This window comes from Apis laboriosa, unplaced genomic scaffold (assembly GCF_014066325.1).
Source record: "Apis laboriosa isolate Shangri-la unplaced genomic scaffold, ASM1406632v1 scaffold54_cov153, whole genome shotgun sequence".
NCBI lineage: Eukaryota > Metazoa > Arthropoda > Insecta > Hymenoptera > Apidae > Apis > Apis laboriosa.
The window spans coordinates 401591-425026 of record NW_025223693.1 but is presented as its reverse complement, the minus strand read 5'-3'; the positions used below and the strand labels follow the sequence as shown (position 1 = coordinate 425026).

The 23436-nt window shown below is 44.8% G+C and overlaps 1 pseudogene; it reads left to right on the top strand.

Moving 5' to 3' along the window:
- Nucleotides 1-9226: 9226 nt before the first annotated feature.
- The window catches only part of LOC122717643, a 37669-nt pseudogene continuing 23459 nt past the window's right edge, over nt 9227-23436 (top strand).

Sequence of the window (23436 nt, the reverse complement as noted above, 5' to 3'; positions counted from 1 at the left end):
AAAAAAAAAAAAAAAAAAGAAAGAAAAAGAAAATTTCCCCGATTCCCCATGTATATAATATCGTAGACAAATAGAGACTAATTAATCGATTATTTGCCCAAGGAACGTTATTGAAATCAATTTTGCGTGAAGCTTGAAAAAGCTTGAGTCAATTTCAAACGATTTCGAGGAACGTTTGAAGTGTTTAAATTGGAGAAAAAGAGATACGAATAATTCTTTCTTATTCGTGTAAAAAAATATGTCTCTATCGCAGTTCTTCATTGCGCCTTCCATATTCCTTCTTTCTTCCCTCCCCTCCTGGATAAGAAAAATTCAAAAAATCGAGGCGAAAGATTAAAGTATTTTTTCGTTTTTATTTTTTATTTTCGTTTTTCGTTTTTATTTTCGTTTTCGATACGATCGTGTATTTCTTTAAAAATTTATATTCACCGTCGAATCTAAATGGATAAACATGTAGCTAATCATCGGGGAATAAGTAACACCGAACATCATCGCCGAAAAGCAATCTTTCAATCGGACACTTGTATCGCGAGGAGATAAAAAATTGCAAGTTTTCATCAAACCACGTAATTCCTCGTCAATTACGTAATCGTACGAGTGTCGTACGGTTGATAAGCGACGCATTAACAGAATACGCAATTATTCTTGGAAAGGAGAAGCTCCGGCTTACGTTAGAAGACCGGCAGTCTTTCTTAATTTGACGTATTGTTGAGCGGAATGTTGATTGATGTTTCGCGGGAAATGGTACTTTTTAACCGACGTGGGTGGAAACGAATTCCCTTGATGATCGTTTATTTTTTCCTCCCTTTCCTCCCCTCTCGTCTCGTTACAAATGAAACAATCGATTGACTTGATGAGACGTACATAAGTGGGGACTAATTAATGAGATTCTTGAACCTTTCCTTTGACCCAGGGTCTCAGGTGTGAATATATGCCTTGGTTGGCAAGCTTCCTTGGTTGCAAACAGTGTACCGTTTTAGAAATCGTTTGTTCGGAAATGAAACTGAACCTTTGGAAATTGATCGAGTTAGAGTATTATTAATTCAACGAGTTATTATTAATTCATTGGCAATCGGGCGATTATCGTTGGGACGACGACGATGGAATGTTGTTACCGGTGGAAAGTTTTATTTGTTCGGTTGATATATCGTCGGATGGAATGTTAATCAATGCTCTCGGAAAATTGAATGTTTCTATCGTTGTCAGTAAAATGCTTTATAACGTCAAGGATACACGAGTTAACGAGATGCGTAAATGGAGACTTTTACGACTCGAGTCTTTGTAATAAATACCGTTCAAGGTTTTCGGGTGTTAAGCGCGAATTTTCTATCAGAGAATGAGTTCAAATTCGAGTTTTTTTTTTTTTTATTATTATTCTTCTATTCCTTACATTTCACATTTAAACGATTAATGGATCCATGGTTTGAGAAATTGATCGATACAATACTTTTTTCTTTTGTTTTCACATTTAAGAAGATCCAAGAGAATTTATACGCGCGTTATCGAAAATCATCCGTGTACAATATATTCAGATTTAATACGATGACGATTTTGTGTGTCAACGTGTCCTCCCCCTCTCCCTTTCGTTTATCATCGAATTTATTAGGTTTTCGCGGACAACTGCGGACAATACATTACCGGATCGATACTCTTCGTTTCTTACGAATCCTCGTTATTCCTCCGAGAAGATACGGTGAAAAAGAAGAAGGAAAACAGAAATCTTGGAACACTCTCCGGCGCGTCGCGAATGCAAATTGCCGAGGACCGTTAACGGCCGGCTCTAAATCTTTAACAGCCTTGGTTTGCCTCTCCCAGACCACTAACTTACAAGTCGTGAGAGTCTCGCGGGACGTGAGAGAGAGCGGAGCGGGGAGCAAAAACAAACCCCGTTACTAAATGAACTTTGTCGAACTTCGCGTTAATGGATTTATCGTTCTCCTTTTTCCACAATTTTCGAAAATCGTTACGAATGAGATCTCCACTCGCGATCGTGAAAATAATGGGGAGGGGGGGAAATATTTTATCGATACGTTAAAATTATCATTTTCAATGGATAATTTATTTTCGAATTTTAATGAAATTAGACCATTTCCCTTGAAAATCGAAGAAAGAAAAGTTATCATCGAAACGCGTTTCTCGCTCCACATAACTCGAATGGTAGAGAGGATTCTAAGCTAGGCTATTTAATTTCATGGCAAATATTTTACTTGAATCCACGAAGAATCCACGAAGGTCAAGCGACTTGGAGGTTCCATTAAGGAAACGAACATTTTATAAGCATTAACGCCGCGCTCACCGGATGCACACCGATATTACAAAAATTCGTAACGACTTGAAAATGCGTAATTCATCGTAATGGATCCGACATTGTGTGTATTCGCCATATCCATCGTAAATAATACAAAAAGCAAATTACGTAACGCGAAACGGACGAGAGAAATGAATCCTCGTCGATAATACGAATCAACAATCAATCGTGCAATGACGCAACGCGATTCAATCTATATATATATATATATCGACTCAATTAACCAGCTTCTCGTACGTATTCGACACGACTTTCTTGTTTCTCGTTTTCGTCGGAGAATAAAAATTCTAGAGGTTGGATCGCGAAATCCCATCTGGAAATCGAGCGATCAGCTCACGAGATCGGATAAGAGCGTGGCGGTGTAGTATGTCGGAAATTATAGGGTGTTATTCGCGGGGCATCGCACGAGCCAGTCTTATGCGATTCGAGGTAGATAGCGGCGTGCAAACTCTCTCACTCTCTCTCTCTCTCTCTCTCTCTCTCTCGGCTGGAAAAAAGGGGAGAGGAGGGGGAGGGCCCTTTATAGGGTCGATTTTAATAGGGGTTTGGTTACAATTATGAGACCGGGTAATGGAGGCCGGCGCTCATTACCTCGCTAAACTGGAACTAATTATTATGTTTCACGGCATGTTGCGATAATTCCTCGACTCGACGAGGGTGCATCGACTGAAACGCGGAGAGAGTGAGTGTAAGAGAGAGAGAGAGAGAGAGAGAGGAGAACCGTTGTTGCGTTTCTTCGAATGTTCGCGCGTGTCGCGAAAAAAATGTGTATACCTGCCTTACTGTTGAAGAGGGGAGGGTGGGGGAGGGGGAGAGCGCGAGGATACGCTCGGTGGAGCGTAATTGGTTCGGACGCGTTTCGCGATTAAAGTCCCGTCGCGTGCTCGGCTCGGTATACACCTGGGCGGAGAATTAATCGTGGACGGAAAGCAATCTTTCACCTGTGGAATTCAAACGAGGTTGCGGTTCTCCTTTATTGCGACAGCGGGTGGAATTGATCGATACGAATAAGGCGGACGCGCGAAGCGTGTTTAAGAGTTTTTATTGTTTCCAAGTGTTTTCGTTGTGAAGAGGTGAGAAGGATTTATGATATTCCTTTGACATTCGTTAATATAATTACAAAATATCGTATGTGAATATCGTTTCAATGGTTGGTATTCAAGCCCCGTATCGATATCACTTTCCTCAACCAATTCTAATTTGAAGGTCTATCCGAAACGATTTGCGATAAGATGAAAGAAAAATTGTATAAAGTATTGTTTAAAGATCAGAGTGGAGAAAAAGGAAAGAGAAGATAACGCGTTCATTTGAATGGAGCGAGAATCATTTGGAGGAGTTGGGTTTCGAGGAAGACAAATAAGATGCGGGGAGGGGAGAATTGCGAGGACAAAGGGCACGGAACGGTCCCCGAATGGATCTCCACGTGGGGCCAGATCGGTGCTGCGCCCCGAAAGAAGCGAAGAATGTGCGAACGTATTAACACCTCGAAGGATTTATGATATTAGGCCGGGGTGAGGCGACCAGGAGGGGGTCGTGGACGAGAAAGACAGAGTGGGGAAGGAAGGAAGGAAGGAAGGAAGGAAGGAAGGGCCGAACTGGGTTCCCTGCGGCACGGCAAGTCGGCTCTCACAGAGGCCACTGGAACAAATGGGCTCAATTTCATATTTTGTAACACCCTCGCTGTTCCACAACCGGTGCTCGGGCACCCACGCACCTGCGATCTATTTCATCGCGGTATTTCTCTGGCTAATGCCATCGAAGCTGCTCGGGATTATTATATGCATCTGCTTCGATATTTCTCCATGCTCGAGAAAACATCGGATTTATTCTCGTCCTCTCAACGATAATAGGAAAGAAATTTATCTTTATTTCTTTCAGAATCAAAATCGTTGTGTTTTAAAATTCTTAATAGAAATTTTAAAACGGTAGATAATTGTTCACGTTATTTAGATTTTTCTCACCAATGATGAAAGATTTAATTTTTTAATGATTTTTGAAAACAAAATCCTTGCGAATACACAATTCGTCAATTTTTATTCATTATATTAAATTTCGAGCTTTAAATTAATAAATATCTATTATTTAAAGGTGATACAAAATTTCCTTGTTACTATTTGATACACGCAACGTTGTCTAAAAATTTCTAAGATTTTTTAAAATGATCAATTTCATCGAGACGTTATTTAGGAAAAATTCGATGATCCTGAAAGAAGTACCTGTTACACGCATCGCTTTCGTTCTCATTTCGTATTCTCTTCGTAAGGCCCACGAGGCTGCTCACAGTCGTGCATAGTCCTTTTTCTTCCACGCCTTTTGCGAACCCGGCCACGTTGATCTATAGCCGTGGAACACGCATGCAACGCGCCACCCCCGCAGACCGCTTTCGCGCCACTAACAAATTGATATAATTTGTTGTTAACGGGTTCCCCGGCCGTGGCTCGCGGCTAAGATTCGTGCGAACCCGGAAACCCACGCGGATCAATCGCTGTATAATGTAAATAAATATAACAATCGAAAAAATCCTCTCTTCGAGCCATCATCTGTCCAATTAATCGATCACTATTTATTTTACCAAGATACTTCAAACCTTTCTAAATTCACTTTCCAATCTTCTTCAATTTGTTCAATTCTTATAAATATATACACGTTTCGTTCAAACGAAAATATCTTCATTTTACAAAAATTGCATCCATTTGTTCCATTAACGAATATAAAAACAGCCCCACTGATTTCTCCCCGCTATTTTTCGTTACAGATTACAGAAGAAACAACGGAAAGCGCCGCACGGAACCGTTTGCTTTACGTTCCTCTCTTTACAACCTTGCGTCTTGTCCGATCAACGAGAGAGAGAGAGAGAGAGAGAGGGAGAGAGAGAGATCCCGGTCGATAAATCATCCGCCCAATCCGATCGATCTTCGTGTCGACAAGTTGAAAACGGGACCGTATCGTGGAACAATATGTCGGATGGAATGGCTCGGCTCGAACCGACTTCAGGTACGTCTCTATCTCGCGAATGTTTGCCCTCCTTTAACGTTCCCCGAGTTGTCGAAGACAGTCAACGTTTGCTCGGCAAATTATGTAACCCCGTCAAACTGTTTCACCAAACAAGCCGGAGAGTGCGCGTTCACACGCCGATATATATATACATATATATATATATATGGCACACGAGCCGACGACAAAAGACCGGGCCCGTTACAGATCTCCTTCCGCTTGTTTGACTATCTCACGGATGCCACGATAAAGTCGTCACCGATCGGCCATCATCGGGGATTCACCTGTTTGCTTCTCGCGTGTCGACGCCGGTGTCCCGCCGTTCCGCTAGGAAATCGTTGCTCGTTTGTCTTCCTACGTCCTCGCTTTATCTCTCTTCCTTATGACTTCTCGCGGCCGTCGTAATCCCTCGATACACTCGACTTTTCGATGCTAACTAACCTCTATCTAATCTACGCGAAACGACCGATATCCTCCTCCACAAGTGCGCAAGATTCCTAGATTCTCGATCTCGTCGAAGATAGAAAAGTTGGCGGAAATCCCTCCTCGAATGGATGGCGAATTCCGAGGATAATTTCTTCTTACGGCGAAAGAGGATCGAAAACTTTCCATTTCCATTCCGAGGACAAAGCACGCAGCTCCCGTGACGTCCTCCGTACCCTTCCACATGATGATTAATTGATAAGTCGATGATGATGCGTTTAACACGTGCGTGTGGATATTTAGTCGGAATAACGAGGAGTAACGAGGGATCGCCGACGAAGGTTTTATCGCGTCTTTCAAGCCGATCGTTGCCCTCCACTCGGAGGGGTGAAAGGGCAGCGTCTCGTTATGTAAAAAGGGCGGTCCAGATAGCGGGCAAATTGGCACGACTCCCACACCGGTGATCGGTCGTCTCGCGTGCGAGGCGGGGAAGAAGAAGGCCAGATCCGCTCGGGAACGAAGCAGGCGCGTATTATAACGAGGCCCTTCGCTACGTACCCCACGCCGTGCGTGCGTCATTATATATTACGTTACGCTTACGCGTATGTAATTGCGAGCATCGGAGTCCACGAAAGCCTTTGATTTATGTCTTCATACAGGAGAGATGTTCGCGAGCGCGTGGGCAGCCTTTCGTGGACGTCCTTCTCGCCCGTCTCTTCCTTTCGTTCTTCGTTTCTCTCTCGTTCACGTTGCTCGATCGCTTCGAGTTTCTGTTCTGCCGAACGAGAGAATACCCATAGAGAGAGCGTATCCCCCTGGCATTGATTATAATTACGATATAATTTAATACGGTCACACCCTGTATCTCTTACCCTGCGCCGAGCACCGATCATTCGGTGAGGCTGGAGAGAAACGATGCAATTTTGTTTTATTTTTGCTCGCCTCGTGAGGTTTCGAGACCACCCATAAATTTTTCTTCTTGTTGTCCCGGCTATTCCCTAACAATTCTTCGTTGGTTTGAATAATTCTTTTTACGCGAATTATATAAAACGTATCCCTTCGTTATAATTCGCGCGTATATTTTTGGAAAGTCAACGGGGAAATGAATTGATATAAATTTATAATGAGAAACCTCACGAAATTTCATTATTTGGAAGAAATTTTAAACGGTTTAAAGTTTAAAGTTTAAGTACGTATCTGCGGCTAGACGGGTGACTCAAATCCATTCACCGCTAATTAGAGTATATCCCGACGATTGCTCATACCTTTCTGGGAAACCGAGGAGAAGAATCGAGCGTTTCCCAAGGCTTTCTCGTTTCCAAGAAAGCCCGAGGCTCCGTCGACACCTCGAAATTCTCGCCAATTTGCGACCGATCGCGAATGGACTTTGCGGGAAATCCGTGGATCGAAGAAACCATCGAGTGAGAATCGATGGAAGCGGCCGGTCGCGCGCCTAATTAGAGAGTCGCCGTCAATTTCACCGCCAACATTTTAACCCTGTTCGCAACGCACGCCCACGCGATCCACCTCGAGGCAAAACAGACCCCCCGCGGCCACCTTCCGACCGTCTAATTACCGAACAAGCCTATCCTCGAGCGGGACGCGGCCAGCTCCGTCTACAGGGTGTCTCAAACTCCTCCGCGATCCTCGCCTCCAACCTACCCCCTTCGAACCGATCCTTCCCAAAACCAATCACATCCCCTCCCCGTTACATCCTCCCACAACAGCAATCTCTCTAAGAGCTCGTGGAGAAGATCATCCAAATATCCATCCGTCTCGAGCCACGTATTTCCTCGATAATTGAGGAAGTATCCATATCCATAACCGCTTCAGGTTGCATACGTAACCCCGCGCTGTCGTCGGTTCACGGGGACACCCTGTGAGCCGGATAAGGCCCCGTCCGTTGTACACGCACGAGTAACTCGTATCCGCCGCGAGACCGGGCCCCGCGCGTAATAACGTTACCGTGAAATAAGACCGGCCGTGTATCCAGCTGCGAAGCTCGCATAAACTCGGCCGATTGGATCCTAAATCGGTGCCTGGCCGGTGGTTGTCTCGGTCGCGTAGCGGCCGCGGTGGTGATACGACAACGCACCCCCGTTGTCGACCTCTCCCCACCCACCCCCCCCTCCTCGATCGCATCGCGTATTTAAACGCGGCACGCGTAAATTTCGCCACACGCACACACGCCGCTTCCCGGAATTTCGCAGCGGCGCGATGCACCGATGCTTGTTGCGGCGCGAATCGCGGGGTAGCCGGGGCGGGAGAGCCGGGATGATGGAGAGGGAGCGAGATAGCGGTGGTGGAATTAATTTGTTAATGCACATCCCGCTCGCTGTGTGGACGTGTCCCTTCCCCTTTCCCCCCTTTCTTCCCCGCAACCGAGGCTGTGCGTACACGGTTCACGGTTTAAGGGAGGGAGGGGGAGGGGTGGGGAACGCGCTAGCGCACGTTAGTAAGTCACGCGGCGGTACACGCGGGGGGATGGGGGGATACGCTTCGGATTTAGTGGACGGCCGATAGAGCCGTCTCAATTACGGGGACCCGATTTATGGGAAGGAGATTTCCGCGCTGGACGACGGTGCACGCGAGGCTGGAACGCGTCTGTCCGCCGCCGTTTATTCCGTCGCGTCTTTCTAGGACTACGTGGTAGATAGAGTCGTCAAGAGAGAGAGAGAGAGAGAGAAAGAGCGGTCGCTTCTTCTTCTTCTTCTTCTTCTTCTTCTTCTTCTTCTTCTTCTTCTTCTCTATTCCTTCCTCTTTCGAAAGTGTTCGAATCGAAAGAGCATTAAGCACTTAAGGTTACTTAAAACTCGTGTTAGCCAGCCGACCGGCTAGCCTCTTAACACGACGCGTTACGTAATCCCAACCTGGGTGTAATCCTAGGTGAAACCGAGGCTTATCGATATACGCGTGAAAGATTCTATACGGATATCACTGTCGGGGCGAGCGAGGATAGTCGTCGAGACAATGGTTCAGGGAGGCGGGGAGGGAGAACGAGGTCGAGTTCTGGGTGAGGAATCGGAACCAGAATGGACCAGAATCGGTACCAGGGTGGGGCACGATCACGATCGAGAGGCGGGCAGACGAGTGGATGTACCTGTCTAAAGGAGATGCACTTCTCTTTGACGTGCTCTCACGATCCCTGAATTCTTTCATCGCTCGGTCTCGATCTTTAAGAGGGCTGCGTCATGGAATTCTGGATGTTCGAATTGTTTTTATCCCTCGATTCTCCGTGTGGTGGAAGCACGATCAAGTAGCGATAAATTTTAAGAGAATTTATTCTACTCTATTCAGAAATTATTTTACAACTCTCGTTAACCCTCTCGAATCCCTTAAATCCCTAAATTCTTTATCTGTGTAAATCATCGTGCTAGACTCGACTTGAGAATCGATATCCCAACCGATAGAGAGAAATTGAATCTATCAGAAAATCCCCCCGCCTTCTGCCGTGCCTCCTTTCGTGTAACCTTTCGAGGGCTCTACTTCTCGTCTCGGACAATGCGTTACGGGATACCAGAAGGTCCGGCAACGGGTCCGCAGAAGGGCCGAGAGCCGCTGACGGGCCATCAGATAAGCCCGTGTTTGTCTAACCTCTCACCTCCCACCGGCACGCAGCTCCAAGAGGAAGAGCGCGAGGTCTCTGGAAGAAGTGGGCGCTGCTCGTCTCCGCCGCGACGTGACGGACAGGTTCACCGTGTCTTCCTTCCTTTCGTGATCGTTTAAAAGCTTTCGAGAACACCGATCTATCCATCTTCTTCTTTCTCTCGTCGAATCGCGTTAACAGGTTCGGGGAACCGTGCTCCCCGCTTCCGAATCCAACCAATCGTAGCTTATCCTCTCTCCGTGTAATTCAGCGTGCGAATCATCGTGGGATGAATGGGATTATAGGATGTTTGGAACAGGGAATAAAAATTTCAGACGAAAGTTGGATCAAATATCTTCGATGCGAGAAATTTTAACATTTTAGTGAGTGAGAAATATTGATTAATTAGTAGATGTATTTTAACAAAAAATGAAACAAGTTTCGATTCTTAACTTAAGCAAGTAACTCTTACGCAATTAGGAAAATTTGATCGAATTGATTCGTTAGCACGGAGTGAAGGAGGGGAGGTACACGTTCGAGAGAGGTTAGGTGGTTTCGAAGGGGGATATCGAGGCACAATAAATACGGGAACAGCGCGGAGAGTGTGAAACGAAATCGCCATTAGTGGGAGAACCGTATCGCCAGCTTGGACGTAATAAACCAATTCTCTCCCTCTCAGTTGTCCGGGGAAGAAAGCTGTGGCTGGGCGAGAGCGTCTTCTAATTGGACCGCATTCCACCCGAGTTCCCAACCGTGTATATATGCTTTACCGGAATTTTCATTAGCGCGGAACTTTGTCGTGACGAAACGGTTACCACGGTGAGGTGTATCTAAACTTGTGACACCGGTGTACACGCGCGTGAAACGTGCCTTACGCCGACCAGGAATCCCATCGTCTTACGACTCGATCGGATCTCGATTCAACGAACAAAGCCTTCCGCGGCGGAGAACAATCGTCATTTCTGCACTTTTTGTCTTCAGAAAGTATTATTTTAATATCTTTTTTTTATTTCGCAAAATCTCGACCGGTGCGCAAAATCATATATTTTCGTGAATACGATTTCGAAAGAAACGGAGCGTTTGCTTCATTTTTCAAAAACGTTTCGTTTCCTTTCACTTATCACGTGGATAAACTCTTCTATTATCATCTTCAACAAGATTTTCGAAAGAATACTACTCTGAGATTCTATTCCAAAATGATTAGATCCGAAACGAAGAAACATCAACATTGAACGGATATAATAAAAAAAAGAAAAGGGACTCGAATCGAGATAATAATATCTCTCTTTTTGCCGCCAACCGTCGGTCAACAATTCCGCGATCCCGATTTCCTGCCAGGTATAATACGGAAGATTCTCGCTCGTAAGACTCGACTCGGATGCTGGAGAACATGGAGGACTGTGGCGCGAGATGCAGGGGAGATTTTAGCGGTATAGGGGCACGGCATAAAGAGGAGCATTATGTCCGGCTTATAATGCAGCCACGTAACCGGCCGATCGAGGAGAGATGGGGGCCGATCGATCGTTTGATCATGGTGGCGGTGCCGATCGCGGTGGCGGGATACGTGGAGAGATCTTTTAAGAGCGCGGAGAAGGCTCGAAGCACGGGCTAATTGTGCGATATTGTACACCGACAATGCTCTAATGAAGCATTGTCCATTGCCCGACACCGGTCGATCGGTGTCGCCCGCCCCGTGTCTCTTCGCTCTTTTTTTTTTTTTCTCTCTTTCTTTTCCCCTTCGTTTCTTTCACTTTTCTTTTCTTTTCTCTTCTTTTTTTATTTCCTGTTCGAGATCGGGAACGCGTGTAAGATAGATGCACAAAAGATGTTAGACGTCGCGAGATCTTGTCAAAGAGGTGAAAAGATATATTCTAATAAGAGTGAAACAACGAGCCTTTTTTCGCGTCGAAGATGACGAGAGGGATCGTCATATGATGATCGTCAGATTAGTGGAAATGTATGGTACGAGTTACGTGATTGATCTTTTTTTTTTTTTTTTTTTTTATTTCTTTTGCAGTGAAGCGTGATTGGTTGTATCGGTTATATTGTTTATCCTCCATCATCTATGTCATTTCTATATATATATCTTTCCGTGTAGAAAAAAATCTAACATCATTAGATAAGATCTTTACTATGTATCTTCCTTGTAGAAACTTCATTTGAATCTAAAGTTATCTCGAACAAGTTGTTATTCGCTTCTTGACGGTTTAAATTTTCTTCTATTAATTTTCCAATATATTATAATTGGATAGAAATAAGTGTGAGTCAGGCGAGATGTTGCGTTTAATTCTTTTATTTAATCACATTTTTAAGTACTTGTATTGATAAACTTACGAAGAAATCGAAATTAAAATATCGAATTCTCCGTTTTTAAAATTCGAATATCGAAAGGAACTCCGCTACCGTCGACACATTCGTGCGAATTATACTCGAGCCGGCCATCTATTGTCCATGCAAATCTCGTCGGCTTTTTGCCGGTGGATCAAACAGCCCCGCCACCGACCTCTTAATAGTATCGAAATTGCTAGTTAGACGCATAATCGAGTTATAAGTTTTACGGGTGAAATGATGAAGGTGGATGCCTGCAACCGCGGTGTGTGTACTCGAGGCTAATGAAAACGAAATCCCTTCGAGGCGCCTCCTCTCGTCTCGTCGAGGAGAAACCGCCTTACTTAGGGAAGGCGCCGCTCTGTCCGTGGCTACTGTGAGAAGCTATTCCCTCTTCCCTGCAATTTTACCTACGCCTATTTTCTCTACCCTCTCGTACGAAATGTGATTCTATCATATCAAGCAAAAATTCTTTTACGCTTGTTCCTCGAATACAAGGATCGAAATACATAATCGTAAATGATTTATATCTAGTCAAACCTGCGATAAAATTAATCCTTGGATTAATTTTAAAAAATGAACCTACACCGCCGTTTAAGATAGAGACGGCATATCGTTAAGGAAACTGCATTGAATCGCGGAAACTCGCTAATTGCGAAATCTTCCTTCGAGGCACCGTTACCAGCTAACGATTTATCAAATCTCGCAAAAAGCCCCGTGAATTATCCCGCCGCATCGAACAACCACGAGCCGCATAGACGAGGCGGGATCCACCGGTAACTCCGTCACGCACGGTCAGATAAAATCAGCCTTGGAAAGAGCCAGAGAGAGAATGAGAAAGAGAGAGAGAGAGAGAGAGAGATTCTCCTCTCCAGGGAAAGAAAACTTCGCCGATTCCGCCGAAGAGAAGAAACCGATCGCCTCGGTCTTGAAGCTCTCGCTTGCTGGAACCGCCTCGACGCGCGTATCAGTCCGCTCGAACAACGGCGCGTTTATCACGCGCGACTAATAGAAAATTATCTTTCTAATTTAAATCCCTGGACGGCGGAGGGCCGGGGATCGCCGGAGCGGGCCGTGTTGTCTGTTCGAGGGAAGGAAAGAAGGGGAGAGGGCAGGTTAACGGGCGCAGTTATATCCGGCTAGGAATAAAATCGGCGATAGTATCTTGCCTCTCAATGAACTCTCCCACGCCTATGCCTATTCGCGCCATCCCATCCCATCCCATCTCATCCCATCCCATCCCGGTCGCGCGAGCTCCGTGCGTGTGCTTGGCGCTCGCACACGCGTTCGCTCCTTCCCCCCTCGCGAGGAGGGGGGCGCGAGGGGAGGAAGGAAGAAGGGCCTCGGCGGAGTGGAACGCTGCGTGCACGGGCACGAAGATCCAGGTTCCAGGGGTCCATCGAGGTTCGACCCTCCGACCCCGGCACGTATTCGCCACACCCGCACACCGATGCTTAGGGGCCCCGCTTAGGTGGGGTCCCAGGCCTATACACTTCTTCTTCTTCTTCTTCTTCTTCTTCTTCTTCTTCTTCTTCTTCTTGGTGTTTCTTGATTTTCTTGCCTCTCTCGCTTGCCTCCTTCTTCCACTCGTTCCTTCCTCCTCTTCCGCTCGTATTCCTCGAGCTTCTTTTCTTTTTTTTCTTCTATTCCCTCCATCTTCGGTATTCTTCGTACTCTTCTTGCGTTCCTCTCCTCCTTGTTCTTCCTCGCCTTTGCACTTCGTTTGTCGTTGTGTGTACGTCGTTCTACTCTTTCTTCTTCTTCTTCTTCTTCTTCTTCTTCTGGTGGTGGTGGTGGTGGTGGTTCTACCGAGGCAGGCATATATGTACACCCGCGGAATTAATAGCCGGACGCCGCGGAAAAATCGCGGTAATGTGATTACGACGCTGTCTTTCGCTCGTTCGTGCTCGGCCGACCCTCGAGCACGTAGCCTTGCCTAGTCCTCTGGGTGAGGAGGAGGAGCCCCTCGCCCCTTCCACGCGCCATACCTCCCTCGTTTCGTGCCGTGTACGAGATATTTATCGGGATATTCCGTTGGCCGGGATAGCCACTTCCGGGGGAATCGCGGCGGAAACGATCGATTCACGTAACGTCGTTTACGATTTTGAAATTACGAATCGTGAGAGACGGGGTGGGCGTGGGCGAGGAGACGTTTCGTCGTTGACGATAATTAGTCGATAATCAATCGCTCTTTGAAACGATTTTTAATTATTATTAATTTCGAGATTTCTTAATTTCTTTTTTTAACAATTTCCTTTTAAATTTGATCGTAAAACGTTTCCTCCCTCCCTCTCCCTTTGAGTAACAAAGTTCTCAAAGATTGAATTTCTTTCTACATTCTTGTGATTTACGGAATATATATATATATATATCCCCGTATCCAATGTGTTTATACATTAATTATCTAATTATTATAAAATTTCCTTTTAAGAATCTAAAAATTTCTTTAGTTATGGTATAAAGCAGCGTAAAGTAAAGTATAAGTGCGTATTTAATATGTTCGCGTCGATATTATCTTCCTGAAAATGACCTAGATTGAACTTCGACCTTACAACTAATGGCCTGCCCAATTACTCGCCTCATACGTTCAGTAAAGCTCGTGCAATTCGCATAAAGCCTGGCAAAAACCGAGGCAGTATATTCCGTGGTAATTCCAGCAGTCGTAAACCTCAACGAAAGTTTACGTTCTGAAATTAATGTAAATTACCGTGCGCGCGATTCGATGCTTAACCGCAGACGACAATGGAGGAAATTAAGCCGATATTGCGATCGGACTTCCCGTGAAATTTAAAACGATAGCTGTCTGACCTTCGAACGACTCTTTCTCAAGAGAGAGAGAGAGAGAGAGAGAGAGAGAGAGAGAGAGAGAGAGAGAGAAGAAGGAAATGAAAAAAAATAACCCAAGAATCAAAGATCGAACGACTACGAATCTATAGAATGAATAGATTCAGAGATAGGCTGTGAAATCGAACTGAGATTCTTTGAAAGTGAAGCGAATGCAAGAGAGGTAAATGAAATTCATCCTGTGTATTTATTACACACGATTTCAACAATTCGAGATACGAAGCGATTCACGAAAGAAAGGATTAAAACAATATGTTAATGCCTCTTTGTTTATTACACGTGCGCCAAGATATTATACAACGTGCACCATCGCTATACATGAAAATAATAAATCGTGTTTAAAACTATTACTACGCTTCTTACGACTTCCCTCTACGACTTTGATGCACGAAAACAAACATTTAAAATCAAAATATTATTCAAACTTATAGTAAGCCGATAAATGTAAACAGTTTTCACACGTTTCGATAACACCTCCTTCCTATCTATCTACCTCTGCTACAATAAACAAAGAAAAAGAAAAACCAGACGTAATTAAATTCACTTTCCTGGAAGAAGAAAAACGGAAGAAGGATTGGACGAAGAAGTAGCTTTCCATGAGAATATCAAATCCTCCTCGCACGTACCCCGAGATAAGTGAACACATTTTTGCAAGAACGTAATGCAACTCGCGCGACCGAGCGAATTTAAAACGATCGTTAAACGATGGATTTTAAGCCGATCGTTACTCGCCCCCCCCCCTCTCTCCCTCTCGTCCTAAAAGCGCCCTAAACTACCGGGGCGCGCCAGTGTCCAGAGTAAATCTATAAATCCCAAGCAAGTATAACGATCCACGATGCGGTTGCCGCTATAAAACTCTCCCTCCTCCTTCCTTCCTCTTCTTCGAAAGGGCAGCTTATGGTTTTGCTCGTTATACAACGCGCATTTTACAATTTTATATAAATCTGGCCCGTATCGACCGATTCCGGAGAATTTGCGACAGTATAAATTTCGCGGTTGGCAATCACCCACCGCGCTGACGCGTTCCAGGGGGCGAAGAGGGGGCGAACGGTAGCGGAGGAGATTGGCAAAGGGGGAAGGGGAAAGAAAGGGGCCCAAAAGAGATATGGAAAGGAAGATGGAGGGAGAGGCTTGCCTCCATCTTGTGGAACTTGCGTTCTATGAAAATCAACCTCTGGCTGGCTCGAAAAAAAAGTTTTTGGGGAACGATGATGCGACGAATTTCAAAGTTGTTGGAGCAAGTTTATGGTACAGCGAAGATATGAATAAAGTCAGTTTTGTAAATTTGTCAGCAAGATATTTCCTGCCTGTAGAGTATATATACTGTAATAATAATTTTTAGATGTCAAAATATCCGATATATAATCCGATATTTACGTAGGAATTGGAATATTTGCAAGAAAGTAACAATTAGTTAGGAAACATTTATCGATGAAAACGGGAATTCCTGTTGGACGAGGAGGATTCTTCATACGCGTCTAATGAGAGAGATCGGTGGAATTCGTTGGAGGATATGAAATTAGAGATAGTATTTGGTGGTGTGCATATATATATATATACACATATGTATAGAGGTATCGGAATAAAAGCGCGGCATCTCGAGCCCATTTGTTCCGGGGAAAAAGGAGGAGGATGAAGCTCGACGATCAGAAGCGGATAATAGGCGGGTCGCGGGTAAGAGTTCCTTAAAAGGCAGTAAATTATCGACTTTAATGCCATCGCGGCCTGCTATCTTACACCTCTGACGCGCCCATATGGACGCGAAATCCCCACTGGGAGAATACTTCTTTGATCTCCTCGCGAGGGCTGAGGTCAAGTCCGCGCGCGAAGAGTCTCTCTCTCCGACCCTCGTTACCGTAGAAGCGTTCCTCGCCGTTCGAGAATTTGCAACTGAACCTTGTAGAATGAACATCGTCTTACGGTCGACGATAAAGGAACGATGATGACCACGGCATCGCGCACTTTTCTCCTTTTCAGAAGTGGAATTATTACAAAGTAGACGCGGTGCGGTCGTCGTGCGTGGATGACTGGATATTCAACCGCAGCGAGTTAATATCGGCTGGACGTTTCGTGTAATGTAGATCTGTCCCGTCGGAAAGTATAACGAGTTAATACGATTTCGTAGAAGCATGAGATGTTAAATCTGAAACGGTTAATAATAGTCCTACGAGTTAATGCTGCTTGTTGATCTTTCGAGAGATTAACTCTTTCCAGAGTGCACTCTTTTATTAATGTGAAAATAATCTGATATATGTGTATATGTACTAGTACAACTTCAAATTCTTTCTCATTTACTTCAGCAATGACTCGTATATTATACCAAACCTCATATTTTTAATTCGATTGTTAAATTAATCTTAACCTGAAAACTAACTTTTATCATTTGAACCGAAGAAATTCGTTCGTTCCGTATAGATAGTGAGATATTATTCTACTATCAAAAACGATTTTGAGCAGCGTCGAAAATTGAAATACTTCCCCCTCAAAGATTCACGATCGGGCCACGATCATTACGTCTAATTTAATATACGCGTATAGACGCGTCTCTCGGTCTCTTATTGGATTCACAACCATTCCCGCGGATCGTGTAAGTGATTCGACATCCTGCAGTGTCCCACCACCACCACCCTTCTCTCCGAGTGAGAGAAAAAAATAGACTCTCGCAAAAAAAAAAAAAAAAAAAAAAAAGAAAAAAGAAAGGAAAAGAGATGGAAAGAATCGAGCAAACGAAACGGAGGGAGGGGAAAGCGAATCGCGCGCGTGCACACGCGGGGTTTAATAAAGTGCACTAACCGGCGCGTATTAAGAAGATTTAGGTGGCCGAGAGCAGCGGGCGCACTGGTATAAATAGCGGAATAATAGCGAGGTTATGGCGCACGTCTCGGCCGCCCTCCGCCTCCTTCGACGCCTGGTTCCGTCCCTCTTCCACGGGGGCCAAACGTATGGGGTGACGTCGAGGGCCCCGCCATGGGTGGGCCAGCGCCAACCACCCGGCCTCGACGCGTAAAATATCATCGCAAACCGCAGCCCGATAAATTTCGCGATATTGCCCGTGAAACTGCGCTCACCCGGTTGAAAAATAAGAATATGCAGATGGCTCGTAACCTTCCCCCTTCGTACGGGGCCTCCTCCGTTCTCTTCGATTTTGATTTCGTGGTGATTGTGAGAGCGAGAAATAAACTCCGTTATTTTTTGGATTACCGGCCGTGGCGGAAGGAAGTTTACTTTGTTAAGGCCCCTTCTTCCTCCCCCCCTTGATGGAAAAATTCTTAGGAGGAGAGTAGCGGTACGTGTACTCGAGTCGTGCCCACTTTTCGTATTCCTCGGTGGAATATTTTTCGATGATTGAACTGAGCGATCGCCCATCTATAAGGGTTATTATTATTATAGGGGGAAAAATGAAGAAACGGATTCTAGCGGTTAGAACGTTCGACACGCCGCAGTCCTCTAATCCAACCACGTCTATTTCCAATCAACGTTTCACTCGGGCCCCATCAAACCGTGTACCATTCTCACCGTCCGACGTTGAGAGCCGTGTAAGATGACAGGGGAACGAAGACGCGAGCTGGAGATTAGTCAAAGACGATGAAAGTTGTTGACACAGCCGAAGGGACTGGAATCCACCGCGAAAAATCGTGTTCGAGTCGTATCGGAATGAGCACGATTACTGCAATAGTCTTCGATATTTACCGCGACGGGGCCATAAGCCACTCTCGCGTACAGCGAGAGACCATAAACGAGGCCGTAAGAGCAGAGACGAACCGGGGTGAGCGTGTTTCGGCCACGTCAAGTCCGTCCGGCCGGAGACGTAATCTTATTAAACGGCTATTAGCTGCTTGCCGTTGCTTGTCAACATTTAGACATCCGCCAGACACGGGAACGCATTCTCTCGTATCTCTCTACGCGGCCGCGGGGTCGCCGGACGGGAGGAACAACCCCTCTCCCCCCGAAACGCGACGAGATCTTCTCCGAATTTTTTGAAAATTTTCCTTCCATCTTTTCGTCTCTTTTTATCCTTCTTAATTCGATTCTCCCTCCATCGATGCGTTTAAGTTAAATTCTCTCGTACTCGGTGTTTTTGGTTTAACGTCGACGGCAAGTGATCGATAAAAGAATTTTTCTCTCACGAAACATGAATATCCAGCGTTTCTTTTAGGGTTAATTTAAATATTAAATTGCTCTCCCCACCGATTCAACCCAATTCCTTAACCTTGTTCGCCAACTTTTGCGTGCAATTCAACGAGTACCGTTGAATATCCAGGATCGTTATCTCTACAGATCGTGCCGACACGCTACATTTATCGAAGAGCCATTCCCGAGTGACGTCGTTCATCGATGACGTCGACGATGTTTCACGGGTCGGCCGGCCGAATTCCGTGCGTGTTACGATCGAAATGACTGACGTACTGACGGGAAACATCGCGACCCCCCGCTGTCGAATGTCGTCGGGCGGATCGTGCCAGTGACTGATGTGGGTGATTCTTTCTGGGCCGGGGCAAAAGAAGAAACAAAGCGAAGAGAGGAAAGGTGGAGGAAAGAGCATGGTCAAGATCGTTGTTCACGAGAGGAGAGATGCAAGCCGGATTAATCGAATTGAGATATCGAGATACCTGGAAGTGTATTTTCTACTTCCTTATTTCTAGAAAAAAAGTAACAGAAATTTGAGATCTGATTCTGTATTTAAACGAACGAAGATTTATTCCCAATTTATACGTATAATCTATAACACGTATATAACCATATATAGATTACATATACAAGAAAAAATGATTTACCTTTCGTTCGATAAATTGAAGTTTTTGTTAAGCGTTAAATTAATCTCATTAGAGGATATCGATACGATCATCCTCGCTTGCATTCTACTTAGAAGAAGAAGAAGAAGAAGAAGAAGAAGAAGAAGAAGAAGAAGAAAAAAATGGAAGAACCTCCATATATACCTCCTTCCGCGAAACGAAGGCAACAAAGTATCGGGTGAGGGTATCGGGCGGAAGTAGGCAGAAAAATGGAGGGTACGCGAGGGTGAGCGGTCGGTCGCCTGGCTATCTGGACCAGAATCTCGATCGAATTGGCTGCGAAGGTTCGCACGGTTTACGACGTGCAAACCTCGAAGACGGAGAGGGAATAAGGTGGTGGAAGGCGGCGGTGGTGGGCGAGGGAGAGGAGAGAAGCAGGGTGGGAGGATCAGGCGAGGGGCTGAAGAAACTGCACAGGTCTCGTGTATTCGAACGAGCACGGCCAACACCTTCTTGCTCTTGTTTGCCACCGACTGCGTGTAATTTCTTAGCAAAGGCGTTAATGAGGGGCTTGGCTCGGGACGGTAGATCACCGCGGACCTCGAAGAGCGAGAGAGAGAGAGAAAGAGAGAGCCGCCGGGGCCTCGACTCTCTCGCACACTCCATTCTCCTCTCCCCTTCTCCCGACTCGCTTTTGTTCTCTTCTCTTTTCTTCTCGCTTCCCCTCTCCCTCCTCTCCTTCCTTCCTTCCCTTATACCCGTCTCTTCCTCCCTCGCGAGCCTCCTCCTCTCCTCTCTCTCTCTCTCTCTCTCTCTCCTCCAAAGGCAAAGTCTCCACGGAGGTGGCGTTCACGAGCCGTGTGCGCCTCGAGGTAGTGCTACCGTGTACCTGAATTCCGATCTACGCTCAGATACGGGACTGAAGCTCGCCAAGGAAGTATCTAGATGCCTGTGTATCCAGGATACTGCGCCTCCTTGGATCCTCCGAACCCCTTTGGTTCCCAAAGAAGAAACGATGCCACGGCTCGCCCCGCGTTCCACAGCGGCCGCCTCCGGAGGGGGCGGCAGTTGAAAAATTGTTTTCACCGAAAACTCGAGTGGATTGGTTCGCGACACGAGGTCGATAATCCTTCGAATATTTATATATATTCTCCATTCTTCGTGTATATATATATATATCTCGAGTGTGGAGTTAATTCGACGAAACGGTCCCATTATGGGACGATCTCGTCCGTTCTTTATCGCTTATTTATACCGTATATTCGTAATTCCCGACTTCTATTCGACTACTTTATACGCGGTACCGTATTGAATCCGAATCCTCGAATGTTGAACAACCCTCTAATCCACAAGTTAAGACGGGCCACGATTAAGCGCTCGACTGTGCCATACCGGTGTATACCGGTATTTCATTTAGCCTCCGAGAAGAAGGGAGAGCAAGAAAAGAGATATCACCGTTCGGACAGAAGGCGACTATTGAAAAGAGGCTCGTAGCTGTGGATATAACTCGCGCGAGGTTTATTAACGCGATGTCGCGACGCCTGACCTTCTTCTTTCCGTTGATTTTATTTTTAATTTATTCCGCCCATCGGCCTTATAAAATATCGCCACCGAGGATGACCGAGGCTCTCCCTCTCCCTCCCTCCATTCCTCCGCGACGATTACGTCGATTTATTAATAACCCTGTTCTCATTGGCACACGTATGCGAAAAAAAAAAAAGAAAAAAAGATCGAGCGGCTGACCTTTGACCCTGCTCGGCTCCGGTGTAGGTGGCGCGACCAGTTTTTCGTGCGCGCGCCATGCCCCATTCCGGGGCATTCGTTTTCGCGATCCGTCCGCCCCTCCCTCCTCGTGTCCAAGTCCTCGTCCTCTTCCATCCGCGTCTCCTTCCATCTGCCGTGCCTGGAGCGGCAGAAAGACAGCCCCAGGCCTTCCTCTGGTCATGCGTGAAAGAAGAGAATGGAATTTGGTCGTAAACCAGCTGGAGAAAACGGTCCACCATTCATCGCGACCGCCATAGAGCGGAAGAAGGAGGAGGAGGAGGAGGAGGAGGAGGAGGAGGAGAAGGCTAGGATGGGGAAGGAGACGGCGATACGACGCGTTTGAGGTACGGAAAGGGGCGAGGGGCGAGACGTTTTCGCGTCGCGACGATCGTAAAGACACCAACGATCTTGCTTCTGGTTGGGTCGAGAATAATGATTGGCTTCCGCGAGATTGTTTCAAGAGGCCGAAGATGAGATTCGACGGGAAGATGCCGCGCAGAAGCGGCCAACTAGTTTCGTAATCGAGTATGGAGGCGCGTAACGTGGTGTGGGAGACGAATGATGATGATGAGTGCGCCAGGTTGTTGGCCACGAGTCAAGCAACTTGCCGAGAACTTGAGAGAAGTTTTTCTTACGATTCTTACATGTTGGAGAGAAGTTGGGGGTCGCGATATCCAGCCAGATCTGACAGCGCATCGGTTGTTTTATTCTTGTGATAATGAAGGAAAGGTTGTTCGAACACGTCGATTTTCCGATTTTTCTTCATCCCATTTTGAATGTTTCAAAATTCTTCGAATCGATCTTTTGGAATCGTTGGTATAAATCTTGGGTTGATCGAAGTTGATTTTAAGTCGATGTTGGTATTAATCATATTTCTTGTCTAGCTAAAATGGCTGCAAGTTATTTTAAGTAGCACGACAAATTGAGAGGATGACAAGTTGCGAAGGTTGAGAATTTTTGTAGAAACTTTGCATCGGGTTTGACAAAGTAGTCGTGTAAGTTTCGATATGTATGCGATTCGACGACTACCTTTCTTGATCGATTAAGAAGTTGGTCTAGCAATCGACGAGACTCGAGTTATAATATTTCACTCGTTTCTTGAAAATTTCTTGAATACAATGTTTTTGAAATGAAATATACGCATCCAACTACAGAGGTCTCGTAATATATTCACATTTGCCACAGCTAAATTATTTCTCGGTAGAGAATATGTGAAACGAATGACGTTTTATTTATCTACCTTGTGATTCAAGCAAATCGTAATTCGTCGTACATTTAATTGAACTTTATTTTTTTTATAGCGTTCTTTCAAGGATAGAAGAAATTTGGAAAGTCATTGTACGATTTCGAAAATTCTCTTTTGAAACGACATTGCTGGAATTTAGAAGCGAGACATCGATGCGATCAACGCGTATGGCCGTATAAGAAAGTGAAATTCGATCGTAAAGTCACGAAGGAAATCGTCGGTCGTTAATTATGCAGATCGTTTCTTTCGGGAATCCCCTTAATTGCGATTCCCTTTTGATTGATTGCAATGACGTTGCTATTCGTGGATACGTGCATACCGCAGACATAAAAAAAAAAAAAAAAGAAAAAAACGTCAATTAAAGCGCTTTAGGATTAGAAACAAGGAACGATGCGCTGGAGTAACGGAAGAAAAATTGGCGCTAGAAAGTCAGATTTTTCGCGATGTTCAACTTTTTTAAATTCTTCTGCACGTTTTAGCTAGTAATCTTTAATTAGATAGTCTTTTGCTTCGAGTTCTACATTGCCGATTATTGGCATATGTTGGAAAATTTCCTCGAAACGTAATTAATTAATTTTTTTCTCAACTACTATATTTTAAAAGTAAATTCGAAAACCATTTAACTTAGTTAGGAATTGAAGTAGAAAATTGAAGATGATTTCTTCAAAAAAAGAAAAAAAAAAGAAAAAAAAAATAGAAAAATTCATAGAAAATAACTTTTAAATATTTAATGGAATTGAAAGCACGATACGAAGATTGAAATTTCCTTTTTTTTACAATGCAATCGACATTGTAAAATACAATTTAATACCGCAAATATTTAAAATATCTACATAAATTCCAACATTGTATAAAAGCGTTTCACATTATTTGCACGTGCAATTATGCAAAAAGTTTATTTTTCATTCGATTTTTCTTCCTAGCCTTTCAACAACTCGTGTATTCCTCTCCTCCTTTTTAAAAATTTACCAATTATTAATATTAAAAAATTAACAAGTTTATAAATCGATAGAATTACAAATTCCTCTTTTGCAATTATTTTTCACATACGATAACACGATTCGATGATTCTCCATAAAAATAGCTTCTTTTTAAATGACGTTAAAAGTCACTTTGAAAAACAAAATAATGGAAATTATTACGAAGATAGATAAAAGTGTAGATATCTGTGTAAATATAATCCACCTTGATTACTATTCAAAAAAAAAAA